Genomic DNA, 16,694 nt, shown 5'->3' with positions numbered 1-16,694 from the left:
GCCTAGGAGTTTGGTCAAAATAGGGCCGGTCTGGTCCCCAAGATTAGCATCGTATGGCTTGGGGCTTCAGGGAGACGGAAGCTGCCAGCACTCATGGGGCCTTGGTAAACAGACATAGAGAGGCCAATGCCACCAGCATCTATGCCATTTAGGTGAACTTCCAGCTAAAAAAGTCAGCAAGGAGGCTGTGTTTGGCCCGGGGCAAGCTGAGTGATTCCCAGTCCCCTGGCAGCTGTGTGCGCCCAAACAGTGCTTCCCCCTGCTCCGCCACGGGACAGGTGCAGCTGGCAGACCCCACCCGAATTTCAGGCTGCTTATCTGGGCCTACGACAGAGTAAGGATTGTACTTGGAGGAGAGTGAGCCTAAGAGAAGGAAGAAGGTAGAGGAGAGGAGAGGCATGGAAAAGAAAGGCTGGGAGAAGGGAGGAAAAACATGTAAAAGGAAGTTGTAGAATCACAGATTTAGGAAACCAAAGTGAAGGAAAGATCCTTATGGCAAGAGAAGGAATGAGCAGAGTCCCTCCTTCCTTACCTCCCCAACTTTGAACCTGTTGCTGATGTCTTATTCTCTATGGATGACTTATGGGCAAAATTATTTTATATATTCTGTGCTAATTTGGCCCTGAGTAATTTCTTGTGCCTCAATGGTGGCATGCTGCATATTATTTTATTTTTTAATTTTTAAAAAAGATTTTGTTTACTTACTTACTTGAGAGAGAGGAGCAGAGGGAGGGGGACAAGCAGACTCCACACCCAGCACAGAGCCCGACTTGGGGCTCCCTCTCACAACCTTGAAATCATGACCTGAGCCGAAGTCAAGAGTCAGAACTCAACCGACTGAGCACCCCCAGGTGCCCCCCCCCAAATACTGTATATTCTAGTTCTAACTGTTCTAAAACTGTTGCTTAGATACCATCCCATGCCCTGCATCTCGGATTTTTCTGGATCTTGTGGTAGCAGCAGTGGTATTTGAAGTGCTGAAGACATCATTTGAATGGTTGTCAGGCCCTCTCCCTTTCACATGAATCAGTTTCAACATGCTCAGAGGAAGTAGTCTGCCCAGCCAGGCTGGCCCTGCCTGGATGTATGGGTTCCTTACTGCTCCACTCATCGGGATCCTTTTAAAAAGATTTGGCTACTCAGTTACCCCTTGTCTCGGCTGGTGAATTGTGGCTGGCCTCCCTGGTCAGCTATGCTAGCTGCATCTTGCAGCAGCCCAGAGAGCCGGGTTTCAGGGGCCCTTTATTTGCTGTTTCTGAAAGGCCTGGATATGTCTGTGTTCAGCGTTCTCTGTGTTGCTTCCGGCTGCTTGCAGCAAGCGGAGTGAGCCAACCACCGCAAATATTTGTTTAAGGTGGTTGTTATCCAGAATCTCTGATGTCAAGGGATGAGAAATTAATGCTAAAAGCAGGAACAGTCTCTTGTTGGCCTTTGGAATGCACGTGGCTGGACTTGATTCATTCCACATGTTTGGTAACCTTCCTGAGTTCACAGGAACACTTAATGACATTTTAAGCTCTTTCCTAGTAGAAGGAAGAGGTTACTCTCCTTTCCACTGGTAGTCAGCAAACATGTTTCTGGAACTCTGTGGCATACTGGAAAGAGGACTGGGTTGAGGGTCAGAGCACAAGACCTCTCAGAGAGAACTTGGTGAACTTGGACACCTGGGTCTCAGTGTTCTCATTTGTGAAATGGAACGTTGGACTAGTGTAAGTGATTCTCAAACTTTCACGTGCATTGGAATCGCCTGGAGGGCTTGTTAGGTCACAGATTGTTGGGTCCATCCCTTAGAGTTTCTGATTCAGGTGAAGCCTGAGAAGGTGCATTTCCATAAACTCCCAGGTGATGGGAACAACACATGAATATACTCGTGAAACCACCACCAATGATTGTAATACAGAACACCTCCAAGTTTCCTCCTTCTGTGTTGCAATCCATCCTTGCCTCTACTACTGGTCTCATTCCTGGTGCTCCAGAATAGAATATATTTCTTAGAATGTAAATGGAATCATACATTATATAGTAGTTTTTTGGTCTGTCTTCCTTCACTCAGAGCACTTTGAGATTCAACCATATTGTTATGTCTGTTACTAGTTCATTCCTTTTTATCGCTGAGTAGTATTTCATCGTAGGGTTATATCACAGTGTTCATTCATTCACTTGTTGATGGAGATTTTTTCCCCCAGTTTTTGGTTGTCATGAATAAAGGTCTGTGAATATTTGTGTACTGGTCTTTGTGGGGACATATATTTTCATTCTCTTAGGGACGTGACTTTCAGTTTCAGCTCTGGAGATTGGAAGTCATTGCTCCCATCCTTACAGGAAAAATTGGGCAAGCTGAAAAATCGATGACTTTTTTGGGACCCATCAGAGAACTAAGGTCAGAGGACAAATGTCACCCCTAAATCTGGAGAGACAAGGCACATAGATATAGTATTGGAGATTTGCTTACATGGAGCAGAAGGCACTGTATTCCATAGATAGTTGGACCACTTTCTTGACTAGTAATTTTGACAAATTGCTGGAGTCTGTATGTGGGCCAGCATGAGAGTGAGAAAACTCCTGGGAGCCATAGTCACAGGCAGCTGAGTTTTCCCTCCAGGAACTCCACCAGGATGTCAAAGTGAGGACCTGGGAAGGGTGTCTTCCTGGCCCTGGCTAGCTGGGGAAGAAGAGGAGCCATTGCAACACACAATTCAGAAGCCTGCTCCATGACAAAGTCCTCCTTTCCAGGGAAAACCTGGAACCACCTGTATCACTGGAAAACCTGTATCACCCCTGAGTGATACAGAAATTGTACCCCACCTGGGATAAGGGCATTGCTCTCTACCCCCATTCCAGCTGGCTCCAGAATTCCTATCACACTTAAGAAGCAAGACAGACAAAAACAAAAACAATCAGAGAGTAACGAGGGGATAGGGTTTCAAGGAAATGGATTGGGAGGGCTACAGCTAGGGTGGGGACTGAGGGACAGGGTGAAGGGAAAAAAGCTATGGCCCTGGAGAAGGGACAAAAATACTTGTGAAGGCCACATCCCAGAGATCCTGGACGACTCAAGGACAGAGACTTAACAAGAAGAGTATAGAATGCCTACAACAACTCCTGCCACCCCAATCAGCCTCTAGTACACTAACAGCTGGAAGAGCTGCAGGACACAGATGTTCTCTAAGGAGAAATACTTGGGGAAGATCAAAGTTAAGACGAGACAAAAACAAAGACACTAGAGGAATTTGAGGACTTGAGTACCTATAATGACAACACACCTTAAACACAGTCTAGTTTCAAGCCATATTAACATACACCACATCTATTTGCTTAATTCCCTACTGACATATCACCTCTGGTGTTCAGCCCCAAATTACAAGAGATGCCAAAAAGCAATCGAGAGTAGTTTGAAGAGACAAAGTAATCAAAACAAGACTCCAATATGACATAGGATTTAAAGTATTTAATTTCAAGCAACTATGAGACCAGGGAGCAGGAATCTTGGGGGCCTGGGGGGCTCAGTCGGTTAAGTGTCCAACTCTTGATTTCGGCCCAGGTCATGATCTCAGGGTTGTGGGTTCAAACTCCATGATGGGCTCTGTGCTGGGTGTGGAGCCTTAAGATTCTCTCCCTTTGCCCCTCCTCCCACCAGTTCTTGCTTTCTCTCTTACAAAAAAATAAAAAAATAAAAAATAAATTAAATAATAAAGTAATGGAGAATTTAAAGTAACTGTGATATGTTAAGGATTCTAATGGAAAAAGTAGATAATGTGTAGGAGCAGATGGGTAATATAATCACAGAGAGGAAGAGTATAAGAAAGAGTCCAAAGGAAATACTAGAGATAACACAAAAACGAAGGATGCTTTCTTTTTTGCTTTTTTGTTTTTTGAGAGAGAGAGGCAGGGAAGGGGCAGAAGGAGAGGGAGAGAGAGAATCTCAAGCAGGCTCCACACCTAGCATGGAGCCCCAAGTGTGGATCGATCCCATGACCCTGAGATCATGACCCGAGGCAAAATCAAGAGTCAGAGGCTCAACCAACTGAGTCACTGAGGCACCCCCCCGCCTTTTCAGAATGTTTTTGAGGGGCTCAGTGACAAACTTGACACAGCTGAGGAAAGAATCAGTGAATGTGAAGATAGGGCAATAGAAACTTACTGAACTGAAATGCAAAGAGAAAATAATTTCTACTACTACTACTACTAATAATAATAACAGAATAGCAAATTTAAGAAATGTGGTACAATACTGAAAAGTATGACATTTCTCTTGGGTAAGTATCTATGGTAGACAGAATTGCAAGATGGCCCCCAAGATTCCTGCTCCCTGGTCTGTGCATCCTGTGTAATTCCCTCCACTGAATGTGGGTGGGCCCTGTGAATGACTAGAGATCACTCTTATGATTAGGTCACATTATATGGCAAAGATGAAAGGATTTTGCAGGTGTAGTTAAAGTCTCTAATTGGTTTGAGTTAAATGGATATTTTTCTGGGTGGCATTACCTAATCAGGCAAGCACTCTTAAAAGAGTGTCTAATAGTCTGAGAGACCATCTTCTGGCTTGCAAGAAGCAAATTGCCATGAATTATGCAACTGCAAAGATATGAATTCTGTAGATAGCCACATAATCTTGGAAGAGGACACCAAACCTCTAATAAAATTGCAACTGTGGGGGCGCCTGGGTGGCTCAGCGGGTTAAACCTCTGCCTTCAACTCACGTCATGGTCTCAGGGTCCTGGGATTGAGACCCACATCAGGTTCTCTGCTCAGCGAGGAGCCTGCTTCCCCCCTCTCTCTCTCTGCCTGCCTCTCTGCCTACTTGTGATCTCTCTCTCTCTGTGTCAAATAAATAAATAAAATCTTAAAAAAAAAGAAAAAGACATTGCAACTGTGGTTGACACCTTGATTGCAGCCCTGTGAGACCCGGAATAGAGAACCCAGTTAAGCCACACCCAGACTCCTGAACCATGAGAAATGTGAGATTATAAATTTGAGTTGTTTTAAACCACTATGTTGGTAGTAATTTATTACGCAGTGTAGAAAAATTAATGCAATACATATGGATTGAATTCTGGGGATTGAAAACATAGGATAATTGTGTATTTACCTTTGTAAGAAACTGCTAAACAGTTTTCCAAAGAGTGTATATCTTTTTACATCCCCACTAGCAACAATGGATGAGAGTTTCATTTGCCAGCATTTGGTATTGTTTGTCTTCTTAATTGTAGCCATTCTAGTGGGTATGGAATGATGGCTCATTATGGTTTTAATCTGCCTCTCTTTGTTGACAGTCTTTTAACGTCCTTACTGGCCATTCATGTATCTTCTTTTGGGAAGGGTCTGTTCAAATATTTTGCCCATGTGTTAATTTATTTATTTTTTTATTCTTTATATACTCTGGATAAACATCCTTTGTCAGATTTATATATTGCAAATATTTTCTCTCATTCTGTGGCTTGAGTTTTCATTTTCTTAGTGGGGTCCTGAACCATGTGAGAGTAAATTATTATATATCATCATGATCATAGCTTTTTAATATTTCAGCAGGTATTTCTTAAGAATAAGGATACTCTCTTGCATAACACAGTATAATTATCAACTTCAGCAAATTGAATACAGATACAATATTTTATCTAATCTACTGACTCTGCCAATTTTTGCAATTGATTAAGTAGTATTCCTTATTGCATTATTTGCCCCCTACCCCAGTACAGGATCCCATCTAAAGTTAGGGTGCTTTTAGTTGTCATGTCTCTTTTGCCTCTTTTATTTTATTTTATTTATTTATTTTTTTTGGTGCACCGTTCCTGGAAGTACTGCAATACCAGGTCGATGCGTGGAGTGGACGGAGCAAGCTCCTATTCCACCTCCCTGCTCCAAAAATCCATTTAATATATTGTCCTCGGATAGAGGACGTATCAGATATTAAACTGATAAGAACAGATACTACACTTGATCTTAGCCAAAAGGCCGAGAAGCGATTTCTTTTGCCTCTTTTAATCTGGAATATTTCCACAGCCTTTGGGGTTTTTTTATGGCATTGACATTTTCGAAGAATAAAGTCCTTTTAAAAAAAATAGAACATTCCTCATTTTGGGTTTGTCTTTTTTCCTTATGGTTAGATTCAGGTTATGCAGCCCTAGCTGGAAAACAACCTAACTAGTGCTAGGTCCTTCTCAGGGTATCACAGACACAGGTGATATCCATCTGCCCCTCCTTGGTAATGCCAATCTTGATCACGTTGTTAAAGTGTTATCCAATTTCTCTGTTGTATGCTTACAGTTTTTTTCCCCTCGCAAATAATAAGCAATCCGTGGAAACAGTGTTCTAGGCAAAGGATAGAGCAAGTATAAAGGCTCTGAATCAGGAATAGGCCTGTAGCGTTGGGACAGCAGCATGGAAGTAATATGGCCGGGGCAGAATGAGGGAGGGTGAGACAGTCTAAGAGGCCAGAGACATAGGACGTGGCCGACTCTGATGGCTGTAGAGGCCATTGCACAGAATTTGGTTTCATACTGACCAGAAGAGGGGGCTACTGAAGGTTGAGAAGGAGCGGTCTGTCATTTTTTGTTAGGTTACTGCTATTGTTATTTAAGGGCCTACAAGTCTGGAGGGCCTAGGTTTCAGTGAAGCAATCCCAATGCATTTCCAGAACTGGGCAGCAAGTGGAGACTTGAATTAAGGGACAAGACAGAAGCCTAATGAAGTGCTGGGGCCCCATGTCTTAGGTGGGCTGGTGAACTCCTGGGCGCTGTTAGAGGGCCCCTTTGGACTTCCTGTCACTGCTCTGCAGAAGAGTTAGAAGCTAAGTGGGGCTCAGCCTATGAATGGAAGCAATGATCCCTTTGGGAGGAGATGGGGGCCGCAGGGATCCTGAACCAGGCTGTTTTCCAAAGTTAGAGCTTGACAGATTGGATTTGTTTCTCCAGCCTCACGGTACAAGTCCAGTGGCCTCCTCTCTGGTGCCAAGTATTCATTCCCACTTTCCACTCCCTCCCTCAGTTGCCAAACATGTCATAAGTACCAATTGTATACCAGATGACCCCTGTCTATGGAGACAGGTCCTTGGGGAGTAATGCCTGCTGTTTTAGCCAAACTGAAGAAGTGATTCAATGATACTAATTCCAGGGTCAACTAATAACTAGTGAAGGCATACGTTTCTAGGTGGGGTAGGGGGAGAGACGAGTGTGGGGGAGGAGGAGCTTTCAGTAGATACAGTATAGGGTGGAGGTTAAGAGTGTGGGCTCTGGAGTTAGACTGAGTTCAGATCCCGGCTCTGCCACCTACGTACTAACCATGTGATCATGGGAAAGTCCCATAACCATTTTGTTCCTGCGTTTCATCATCTGTAAAATGTAGCTAATGATAATACCTACCTCATAAGGTTTTTGTGAGAATTAAATGCATTACTATGTATAAAGTCCACAGAACGGAGCTTAACAGTTATTACTTGTAAGTATTAGCTATTAGCGTTATGATTATTAGTGCCCATCTTTGACAAAACAGTTCAGATGAAACGTCTCCACAGCTATTCCTCTATTCCTGTTCCTCCTGTTCTTCCATCCTTAGGAAGAGTCCTGTGGCCCAAGAGCTCATGGACTAGACTGGCGGGTTCCTCAATTCCAAGCTGTGCAGAGCAGCTGGGGACGTTAAGGGTGTGCAGTGCTCAGGAAACCTTGCCAAGGATGCAGATGAAAGATATATCAGTGAAAGCATCCTTTGTCAATTACATCAGCTACAGATTCCTGGGTGGGTTCAAGGGGGGAAAAAGAAGACTCAAATGCAATTATCTCACCTCTCAGAACAATCGCCATGCATTTGTATCTCTTTATATCTCAGTCCTGGTGAATTGGACTTGGCATCCCCAAAGTCCCAAAGACCTTCGCGCTCTCATAGTCAGACCCAAGGCCTCTTCCTTCTGGCTACCCTTCCTGGGTGGAATAAAGATGGAAGAAGATACATTTTATTTTTTGTTTAGCTTGTTATAGTGGGAAATTGCAAGCATATATTGCAGCAGATGGTGCTCCCATAGCCCCCTGCTATCCCTCTCTGATTTTAGCCACAGCTCGAATGGACAAGTCCACACGAGCTCAGACCCATCTCACAGGGACAGTAGCCAACCTTTAATACATTACTCTTTTCTTTCTACTTTCCACCCTAGGACCTTTTCCTATGCTCTGGGTAGCCCCCAACCAATGTGGATGGGTGAATATGTTTTTCTCCCACACTTTAGGTAGTCAGTTTGGGGAGGCATTCTGTATGCCTCGCAGGTTGTCCTAGCATATGTGAGTCCCCACTGCCCACAGTGGTGATCTCACTAACATTCTTCTATTTTCCACCTTCTCTATTGCACTCTTCCAACTCCCTTAATCCTGCTCCCTGGAATTGAATCCCAAATAAACTACCAGCACCCACGTCTTTGTCTTAGGCTCTGCTTTTAGGGAATCTAAACTAAGAAATATGTAAAAGTAGATAGAACCTCCTTGTACTCATCACCCAGCTCAACAATGATCAACTCACGGCTAATCTTATTTTATCTATACCTCACTCTTAGCCCACACCCCCAGATTATTTTGAAGCAGATTCAAGACAACCTCGTAAAGATGCACTTTAAGCTTCCTTGAACCCCCTTTCCACTTTGGAGGGTGGCTTTTGGACATAAGGAGGTCAGATTAAATCACAGTTTGCCTTTGTTACTTAGTTTGCAGATATTGTATACCCAGATTTTATTCTTAATATACAGTAATGATACCTGTCTCCTAGCTAAAAATTCTGACATTAACTTTTTCTAGTCGCTCTGCCACACAGTGATTCCTGTGTGGAAAGGTGCCCAAAAGTTAAAGCCCAAGAGCCTCGGCCCAGAGGTACTCTGGTGTCATACAGCACTGAAATAGGAGCCAGGAAGTCTGTTTCCAATCGGTAGTGTGTCTTCAAGCTCGTTATTTGACAGGTCAGAGAATCCACTTCTTCATCCCTCTTCCGTGCCAACTTTATTGGGTGGTTGGAAGATCACATGAAATCAGTATTTGAAAGCCTATTAAACTCTAATAAATGTAAAGATCCTTACTCAAAGCCCTTCATAGTTTGGCCCTACCCTCCCTCTCGAGTCTGATTTTCCAGTGTACTCCAACAGACACTTTCTGTTCCGTACCTGTTGGTGCATTCATTCATTCAACAAACATTTACTGAGTGCCCAGGCACTGAGGTTATGGGCCTGAATGAGAAACAGTTCCTGGCTTAAAGGAGTAGACTGGCTGGTAAGGGAGCCAGACCATTGCAATATAGCGTGTTAGCACACAGTGAGAAGAGTAGGCTGAAGATGTTGCGGAGTACTGCTAACTCGGGCGAGCTGAACTAGGAAACAAACCTGGGAAGGCTGCTTGGTAGAGGAGCTAGGTGAGCTAAGAATGAAAGAAAATGAGGAATTCACCAAGCAGATTGGGGAGGGAAGGCATCACAGGCAGAGGAAACAGTATGAGCAGAGGCCCAGAAGTGTGAAGCAGCTTGATGTATTCAGGGGAACTAGAGTTGGTTCGGCAGAACTGGAGTGTGGAGTGTTTGGAGTTGGAGTGGACATCCAGTGATGTAGCTGGAAGAGTAAGCAAGGATCAGATGAGGGAGGTCCTTCTTGTCAAGGAATTTACCCTGAAGGCAACTGGGAACCTTTGGATGGCTTAGCCCTCAGGACATTATCAGGACCTATTGGACCCAATTTTCTTTTTTTAAGTGTCTATTTCTGACAGTTCTTATTAATGGTGAAGATTGGTATTTCATGACCCTTTTTATTTTCCTTAGAGGTTTCCAAAAGAACAAAGAGAAATTTTGGTTTTTTTGAATTAACATATAATGTATTATCTGTTTCAGGGGTACAGGTCTGTGATTCATCAGTCTTACACAATTCACAGGACTTACCATAGCAGATACCCTCGCCAGCATCCATCACCCAGCCTCCCTATCCCCCACCCCAGCAACCCTCAGTTTGACTTAGTTTTTTAAAGAACAGAATACAACTTATTCTGTCTTGCAATTACCATGTGAACTCATTGAATCCTTCTATAAAGTTAAAGGACATTATGGTATCTTACTGATCTTTTTTTTTTAATATCTTGAAACGTTTTGCTATTTCAACATCTCGGGATTTATTTCATCATTACTCATCAATTATTCTCAACTACAGTAAAAAGACTAAAATAATAAGGAAATAGAAGAATTGTGGACTAGTCTGGAAGGATAATGCAATTCTGGAATAAATTATGACTATTACACCACCTTCCGGCTTCTTTTTTTATTGTGTTGTCCAAAGTCATTCATTGCCCTTCAAAAATACATGAAGAAGTTTGAAAACACATCTTCTTAGGTTTTTTAAAAAGACTTTATAAACACAGTTGAAAATTCAGAAATTTTAGTTTTATACCAAGAGAAGAAAATTGAGAGGATGATGTTTCCCAATTATTAGGTAAATCAGAAGATGAATCCAAACAGACAGCAGCACTCTACACTAATGGGGATGGTGAAATTGATCATATAAATGAAATCTCGGGCTGTGGGTCTAGAGATGTCGATATCCTAGGTACAATTTTCAAGGTCAAGAATCTGTGAGGAAACAGTATATTTCCAAGGATGAAAAGGAAATATAGTATTCTTATCCAGCTAGTCATTCAGTAGGAAGGACTTTATCAGGCTATATTCTGTGACAGGAACCTGGACTATCCTGTTTTGCTAAAAGGTCATGTGACATTATTCTTTCCTCTTTCATGATGTTTCTGCACAAAAATTTACTTGAAGTAGTTCCTAGTGGATACATGCCGAAAGCAGATGTACATCCAAAGGTGAATGGATGAGAAAAGATGATGCAGAAATGAAAAAGGAAACATCATTGAGGAGCATCTGTGTGGCTCAGTCAGTTGAGTGTCTGTCTGACTCTTGGTTTGTGTGCAGGTCATGATCTCAGGGTTGTGAGATCGAGCCCCATGTCGGCCTTTGTGCCCAGCAGGAAGTCTGCTTGAGATTCTCTCCCTCTCCCTCCCTAGAAAAGAACCACATCATTGAGTTGATCATTCTCATCTGTATTTAGAATTCTAAAAATGAAAATGGCTTACAATTTTGGAGCGAAGAAGATGGCTGTCTTCAGCAAAATTATGAGCCATCAAAGTTTTCAAAGGCGTTATTTTGACATTTTAAGTATATGAATAAGAACCAAAGGCAATGATATACTGGAAGCTGTTAGAGATGTATTTGAAGTCTGAAATCAGTATTTACAAGATGGATATGTTCCAGGTTTCTGGATGGCAGGTAATGAGCAGTTTACATTCAAAGGATGTTGCCCATTTGGGGTAGATAGAAACCAGGAAAACCTTCAAATCCTGGGGAATATAGAGTACATTTGATATACAATGTCTAAATTCTTATTAAAGTTCCTAATCAAATTGTTTTTCATTACCCCCTTTATCCTTAGTTCTTTAATTATTTGTAAAAGTACTTAAAATATAAAACCATAAAAAGGTCCATCGGACCCAGATGGTTAAGTAATTATGACTATTTTTCCTGGTGTATTGAGAGTTAAGCAGGAAAATAATTTGGTCTCAAAGTTAGTGAATGACAGGGCTGCCTGGCTCGCTGTCACTGCAGCATGCGACTCTTGATCCTGGGGGTTGTAAGTTCAAGCCTTACGTTGGATATAGACAATCCTTAAAAATAAAATCTTTAGGGGTGCCTGGGTGGCTCAGTCGGTTGAGTGTCCAACTCTTGGTGTCTGCTCAGGTCACGATCTCAGGGTCGTGGGACTGAGCCCTGCACTGGACTCCCCACTCAGCAGGGAGTCTGCTTGAAAGATTCTCCCCTTCCGCCCCTCCTCCCATTAAATAAATAAATAAATCTTTAAAAAATAAAATCTTTAAGAAACAAACAACAACAAAAAACAAAATTAGTAAATGACATGCCGGGGTTTCATTCTGATTTCACCAGTTTCTACTTTCTATGTTACGATGTCTGACCAATCCTAAATCGCTTCTAGTCCCTGTGAGCCAGGCATTTCTGACAATGGAGATATATGGATACAGTCTTCATGGCACTAAGGTGGCACAGCAGTGGCTGTCAAATGGATGAATTTGTCCCAAGACCTGGCATTTGGGAACTGAAGACTGCTGGCATTTTCCAATATTTTTATGTAACTGTGTCGTGTACCTGTGGTTCATCTTATCTCCCAGTATGGATGTAAACCCCTAGAAAGGTTGGCCAATAGTGTCCATTTCTTTTGAATTTTCCTGTCTCTAGAAGGTAGCAAATAGATCAGGAATCTTTTCTGAATGGACAACATTAAACCTGAGCAGAAAACAAAATCAAAATAAAATCAGATAAAATCAGATCAGATTGTGGCGGAGTGGGTAGAGGTCAATTTGAGCACTGTTCATGGAGTCCTGGTTCTGTGCCAGGCCCTGTCCTGGAGACTAAGGCTGTGTTGCTTGTGTCTGTCTTCAGAGAGTTCTTGGTCTAGCAAATCAGATAATCTAGGGAGAGCAAAGGAAACCCTTGCCCCCTTGCTGCCTGGGGCGCTGACATATACACACACACTGGGCTCTGTTGCCCCCGCGTGCTTTATACACAGCAGACCTTTGGTTCAGGGTCTGAGACTAACTATGTGCTCCGGTGTCAGAGTTCCTTCTCAGATTCCCATTTCTGGTCTTCTGGCTCTTCCTGCCAACTACTGATGATCTCTTATTATATGTCCTTCACTCCCTAAGGTGCAAACATTGTCAAGGATCTCCGAATTAACCAGAGCTTAGGGTCTGGCCTTACACTCACCTGCCTGCACATCCTCGATCTAATATGTGACCAGAAAACAAAGCAGAGTGTTATCTGCATAGAGATCAGAATGAACGCATGAATAAATGAAGAAATGGACAGGCAGTCTTTCTAGGTATCTGGTCCGTCTCTAGCTCAGCGATTTATTGTGATTTGGGTCTAAAGGCTCCAAGCCATATAATAATATCTGTCCATGGAAATGTAGTCAGGCTCTTGAGCGTTCAGCTCTGCTTTGCTTCAGGGCTTAAGTGCAAACAGAGAAGCGCTAGTTGCAAAGCGTGAACGTTGACACTTGAGTCGGACAGATCCAGGTTCCCATCTATCGGTTGTTTTTTGACCTCAGGCAGGTGTCTTTAACTTCTCTGGTCTGTCGCAGTTTCCACATTTGGAAGATGTAATAATTGCACCCACCGCAGGATGGCGAGGATAAAATGAGATCAGATACAAAGCACTTGGTACACTGGCACAGGGTAAGCTCTCAAATGATAGCTGCCGGTGCACCTGGGTGGCTCAGTGGGTTAAAGCCTCTGCCTTCAACTCAGGTCATGATCCCTGGGTCCTGGGATTGAGCCCTGCATCGGGCTCCCTGCTCAGTGGGGAATCTGCTTCTCCCTCTCACTCTGCCTCTACCCCAGCTCATGCTCTCTTTAGTTCTCTCTCTCAAATAAATAAAATCTTAAAAAAAAAAAAGATAGGGGGCGCCTTGGTGGCTCAGTGGATTAGGTGGCCGTCTTTGGCTCAAGTCACGATCTCAGGGTCCTAGGCTTGAGCCCCTGGGATAGAGGCTCCTTCCTTCTCCCTCTCCTCCCGCTTTTCCCTTCTCTCTCTCTCAAATAAATAAATAAAATCTTAAAAAATAATAAAAATAAGTGAGACCTGGGTCTATTCGTATTTGGATCAGCCTGCCCCCTCAGTCCTCCTCTGACGACCCGAGTGACATGGTGTTGCAGGGCTCTGAGGGGGCTCCTCGCCAGTTCTGGCAGCATTTTCCCGCTGCACGCGATCTGTCCGAGGTTGCTGGAAGCCGCAGGCTCAGAATCGGGGCGGGGGGCGGGGGGTGGGGGAGGGGCGGAGGGGGCGGGGGGGGGGGGGGGGTGCTGTCCAATGGCTGTGCGCGTGCCCTCTGCTGTGCTGAGGGAGTCGGGGAGGAAACGGTGGGCATGGGCCTGCCGGGGCCGGAGGGACTGAGGCATCCGTATTCCTCTGGCTTTGGCTGTCTCCCACGGAGCACCAGATGCCTGGCCAGAGGACGACGCGCCTCCTGCTCTGTCTCACGAGTGCCATCTGCCATCTGCCTGGTATTCGAAATACACTGGGGGTTTTTTACTTAAGAATCCAAGGAATTTCCCTTTTCATTAGAAATTGTTTCCCTTTCTACATCCTTGGTGATTGAATATAAAAATAATAAAATCAGAAGCATATAGCGTGCACAGGCCGCATGCAAGCTCCCCATTTCTCCTCTCCAGAGATAACCCCAGTTCACTTTGGGACGTATTTCTCCAGATGTTCCGCCTACCCGTTTTCGGGGCATATGTGTTTTATGCAAGGAATGTGTTCCTGAGGATCCCACATCGTTAGAAATTTGCATAATTCGAGACCAGGCTGAACAAAAGGCGGCCAGAATTTGTTTATTAGCTGAAGTGGCGCCACCATGTGGCAAAAGTGTAAACGGCTTACAATTCATTTGGCCTTTGAGATTGTGTGATTCTTAGTGAGGTTTTGATTTGGGGAGATTTGCATTGTTTCCAATGTTGTACATAAACTGGGACTAAAATATTCTCATAGAAAAGTGTTTCAAAGTCTTATAATTTAAATTCATTTAAAATGTGACTACACCATGTTAACTTTAGGGGCCATATTTAAAAAACTGGTCTAAAACTTGCTTTTTAAAATTCAGATGACAACATATTTTGGACATCCTGTCATGCCAGAAAATATATTTTTACATCTTTTAAGGGCTGTAGATCATTCCAGGATAGTAGCGTATCCGAATGCATTAACCAGTCTTCTATATTGATGGCTATTTCTCCTCAGGGATAAGGGATAAGGCCTCTCTCTCCTGCCTTTCTGCCATCAGATTTACCCTTAGTACCAGGGACCTGGACATATCTAAGTAGATCTCAGTGCCAGTGTCTCGAAGCAAGAACAAATCAAGTTTCTGCCTCTCAGGGACCCCCAAGGCCGTGGCGGCCCTGACCAAGGGCCCCGGAAGCCACTTGTGTTTTCCTATTGCAAGCACACTCGGCCTTTTCACTGAACTGGCCCAGTCTGGTGTCACCTGGTGGATTCTCCTGAAGCAGATGCTGAAATTGAGTTTGAGGTGCAAGCTATTTATTAGGGATTTAATAATACCCGCGAAGTGAAAGGGGAGGAAGCAGCATTGGGCAGAGGAAATCGAACTGTAAAACAGGCCAGTCACAGCTTTGGTCAGGGTGGTAGGGAAGTGCTGGAGCAAGGCCTGTCCCTCAGAGCTCTCCTGGGCAGGCCCGCAATGGCTTGGCCTTTTCAGACCGCTGCTGTGCTCAGTCCCCGGATGCAGGCTGTACGGGGAACGATCTCAGGCGAGGCTAACTCTCTGCAGCCAAAGCCAACCCGAAAGCAGCATCAGATTGATGATCGACCCTCACTCCTGCGCGCTGGGTGGTAAGGCCTCCTTCGAAGCGGGATCTGGGCAGTCCATCTCTGTGACAGTCACATCTGGCCTCCTGTCTCTTCCCAGGTGCCCAAGATGCCCCTCTGGAGTTTTGGCAGCCCCGGGCATGTTACACGGGGGGTTCCGCTAGGGTTTTGGAAGTCTGCAAGCAGAAAGGCCTTGCCACATCATGTAAGGGCGGCCAGGCAGAGTGGCAAGCAGTTCTCTCCCGGAGCACAGACAGGAGGCTGGGGGACTGGGTTTGGCAGCGGGTAGCTGTGGACGTCGTGAAGATGACTGGCTGTGCGCGCGTGTGTGTGAGATGCGGGGGTTATCCTATCTTCTCCTGCCTTCATGAGGCATGTGGTGGCGCTCGAGGAATTTTACGTGTTGGTTGATTTGTTCATGGGATTGCGGAAGGACTGTCGGGATTAGTTTCTCAGTCCCTCCCAGATTTGCTTCTGCTGTAAATTGGATGGAGATGCCGTCTGTATTTGCTAATGACCCGCCACGTTTGCCTTTAAGCCCTGCTTTGAAAACAAGACATTAGGAAACCACACTCTGAGGTTCTGTCCACAACCTTAAGCATCTCCTAGAGTCAGCTGGAGCAGTACCTAGCCAGACTCCCTGTGTCAGAGTCTGCGGATGGAGCCGGGGTGCTTATATTTGAACAAGTTCCCAGGATGATTCTAACGAATAGCCAAAAGACTTGACCATTCGGTAGTACTTGTGGCTTGTTGCTTGACTCTGCCTGCGTGAGTTTTATTTCTCCAGTCAGATTGTTTCAGGACTATTACGTGTTGTAATGCTATGAGCTGGTGGATATACAGTAGGGGCTTAGTTTGCTACGGGTTACTGGGTGTGTGTGTGCTGTGTGTGTGTATGCGTGTATGTGTCGGAGAGGAGAATCAACAATCAGCTACAGCAATGACATTTTTGCTGCCTTTTGATAGGTATACAATTTCATACTCTTTTTCCATACCGCTTGAAATTTCAAAGTGAATTAAGTATGACTAAAATCAAATAAAAGCAATGATAACAATATGCTTTTTCGTCTTCTATAAAGAAGGCAAGAATATGCAATGGGAAAATGTCTCTTCTACAAATGGTGCTGGAAAAACTGGACAGCTACATGTGAGTGAATGAAACTGGTCCACTTTCTTACACTGTACACAAAAATAAACCCCAAATGGATTAAGGACCTAAATTTGAGGACTGAAACCATAAAAATGCTAGAAGAGGGGCGCCTGGGTGGCTCAGTGGGTTAAAGCCTCTGCCT

At 44.2% G+C, this 16,694-nt stretch overlaps 1 non-coding gene across 1 annotated transcript; it reads right to left on the bottom strand.

The window, feature by feature from the left end:
- Positions 1–5,773: 5,773 nt before the first annotated feature.
- Positions 5,774–5,964, bottom strand: LOC132007978 (U2 spliceosomal RNA). Its single transcript, XR_009401524.1, has one exon. It is a non-coding gene; the product is annotated as a U2 spliceosomal RNA (small nuclear RNA).
- Positions 5,965–16,694: the final 10,730 nt, after the last annotated feature.

The sequence above is a fragment of the Mustela nigripes genome, chromosome X (genome assembly GCF_022355385.1).
Source record: "Mustela nigripes isolate SB6536 chromosome X, MUSNIG.SB6536, whole genome shotgun sequence".
Lineage (NCBI taxonomy): Eukaryota > Metazoa > Chordata > Mammalia > Carnivora > Mustelidae > Mustela > Mustela nigripes.
The sequence above is the reverse complement of the archived record's forward strand: the minus strand, read 5'-3'. Positions and strand labels throughout refer to the sequence as shown.